The 2,982-nt window shown below is 39.8% G+C and overlaps 1 pseudogene; it reads right to left on the bottom strand.

The window, feature by feature from the left end:
• Positions 1-723: 723 nt before the first annotated feature.
• On the bottom strand, positions 724-1,727 carry LOC142855589 (serine/threonine-protein phosphatase 2A catalytic subunit alpha isoform pseudogene; annotated as a pseudogene).
• Positions 1,728-2,982: the final 1,255 nt, after the last annotated feature.

The raw sequence follows: 2,982 nt of genomic DNA, 5'->3' as shown, positions 1-2,982 counted from the left end.
TAAATTAAACAGTCTCTCTGAAAAGAAACAAAACAAGAGGGGAGGTCTTGGTACTTATTTATATATGTTCATTAATCTCCAATGATTGTTTGCTATCTTTATCCACAATTGTGCTGAGTAGCTACAGCTAAGGGGAAGTCAACTGGACTAATGGGTGTTAATGTTTATATCTTATTTCCACATTCTCAAGAAAGCAATGATCTAGGAGTGTCTTCTGTCTCTCTGTTGCTTTCATTGGTTAATTAATAAAGAAAACTGCTTGGCCTTATAGGTCAGAGCATAGGTAGGTAGGGAAGATAAAACAGAATGCTGGGAAGAATGGAAGTGAATCAGATGCCATGCCTCTCCTCTCTGAGACAGAGGCAGATTAAGATCTTGCCTGATAAGCCACTTCCTCGTGGTGCTACACAGATTATTAAATATGGGTTAAAGCAAGATATGAGAATAAGCCAATAACAGGCTGAAACTAATGGGCCGGGCCGTGTTTAAATGAATACAGTTTCCGTGTAATTATTTTGGGTGTAAAGCTAGCTGGATGGCTGTATGAAGCCAACTGCTTTTTCTACAAAGCAAAAGTAAGTACAAATATCACTATGCCAGAAACTGGATTCTTGACCAACAATGTCGCGTCGGCATGCAATAAACTGGCTCATTCTAAAATGGTCACGGCTGTTGATGACAAGAGGCTTTTTGTATTTTTATATGGCACATCTTTTGGTCCATGTGAAAACATGTTTTTTGTATGTTAACTATTTTCTGACACTTTGAATTTACCTTTGCTCTTCCCATTTCCATTAGGTCAATATACGGTTCATGGCAATGCTGCACAAGTTTAAATTTCCATTACAGGAAGTAGTCTGGGGTACAATGAGCAACATGTGGCTCACCTCTACGAGGTGCTGGATCAAACTGAAAGAAAGAATACTTAAGAGTGCCGTCAAGTTCCATGATTGCAGCTTGGTAATCCCAAAGATAGCAATACTTTGGAACACTGAAAATTGTTACTACAATCCTGTCATGGCACCAGTTATAATCATTCATTACAAGCTGGTGAACTCTGGACACCAACGTGAGTCCATTGGCATGATTAAATGTCTCAGAAATATCTTATCCAAAGGTATAATCAGCTACTCGAGGAGATATCCCCCAGCCACCATGGCCGTCTGGATCTGACAACAGCAAGTCACACCTTGGACCCTCATGAAAAACTTCTTGTAGGTAATCAAGTGCTCAGATGTGATCCAGTGTGTGTATGAATGGTGACAGACCACCACATAGAAAAGATCTGCCCATCCACCAAGGCAGTGAGAGGAAGGTAGTCAAAAATGTCTGTGAAGAATTTCCAAACGTTTGCATTTCCGTATCTCCTTAAATACTCATCGTATAAACCATAAATCTGTGTGATCTACTCTCATGAATCCCTTAAGAGCTACAGGCAGTGTTACTGTTTAAACTGAGTCCACATAGTCTCCCATAAACAAGTAATTTGTATCTAGTGATTTGTCACCAATTCTAAAGAGTTCCATGAGGTCTTGAAATTGCCCATGTACATCTCCATACACAATGACTGGACATTGAACCTCTTGAACTTGAACTTTGGATTCCTTTGTCAGGATTTCTTTAGCCTTCTCACAGAGGCTCTTGACCTGGGACTCAGAGAGCTGCTTGCACTCCTACAGCTGCTCGATCCACTGGGCCAGCTCCTTTGTGAATAATTTCTCCTCCATGATGACGCCCACCTGAACCAGCTCCTGCTCCACAGATGCTCCTGCACCGTTTCCTGCACCAGGCCACTCACACTTGCCACCGCCACACACGGGATGCTTCCTGCAGCCTCTGGCGGCTGCTAGGCAATAGAGCAAGCCCTTTGGCTTTGCTCCACAGTACTGGGCAGCCACCATAGTGCCTCCTCCTCTGCTCACCCTAGCTCAGGACCAGGCTTTCAGTAATCCCAATGGTTTTGTTGCCATTCTTTCAACTCATTAACTTTGTTGCTCTTTAAATATCTATTTTGCAAAGACTAGAAAAATCTCATTTCTTTAGTAATATATGTCATCAACTTCAGATTATAAAGATGAATTTGTATATTTATTCTACTCTGAATGTCATGGTGATAGATAGCTTGGATGAATGAATTCTATAGGAAAAAAATACACAAAGAACATAAGTTTTACAAAAATGGAACAGGGGATGGAGTGATCTTTCAGTGTCAAGAGCATTTTTTTTATTGACAAAAATCCTGGGTTAGTTTCTCAAAATCTACATGGCAGCTGAAAACCACGTGCATGTGTAACTCCAGGGGACGTAATGCCCTCTTCTGACCTCCAAGGGCATTATAACACACTCACGTGTAACCAGACAGAATATTCATATCCATAACAATTTAAAAGGACATTTTAAAAACCTGTCAGTATGAGTTAGCCTTGGTGTGGCTTATGCCTAAGCAGTCATTAAAATCCTCAGATAGGCAAAGCTGTTTATGTTTTAAAATGGCTCTAATGTTGTCTTTTCATTATTACACAAAGTTTTATTTGCTAACTGAGAAAAATTTAGTGATACTAATGTCAACAGAAATTTCTCAGGAAATGAAAATCCCACTGTTATTCTTGGATACCTGTAATGTACCCTAGTTTCCATCACCAACACACAGAAACCTCTTCTCCATCACCTTTCATCCCCCATGTTGAAGCATGCACAAATCAGTCTCTGGATAGACCACTTGAATCAGGATTTGTGAAAAACACACCTCTTTGTTCATGTGAAATTTCTGTGTGCTATAGCTGCACAGTGGTTGTATACTTTTGTTTAATAACTAAATCCCTGAAATCACTAATTCACCTTTTGAAAGCTTAGTTCTAAATACAAGGCTCAAGTAACTTCACTTCTACTTCTCCTTTTAAGTGAGACTAATGATTATAAACCAGTTTTGAATATCTACCAGCTTAATATTTGTTTTCTCTCTAGACTACCATGAGGATAGCT

This window comes from Microtus pennsylvanicus, chromosome 8 (assembly GCF_037038515.1).
Source record: "Microtus pennsylvanicus isolate mMicPen1 chromosome 8, mMicPen1.hap1, whole genome shotgun sequence".
Lineage (NCBI taxonomy): Eukaryota > Metazoa > Chordata > Mammalia > Rodentia > Cricetidae > Microtus > Microtus pennsylvanicus.
This window is presented reverse-complemented; position numbering and strand designations above follow the sequence as displayed.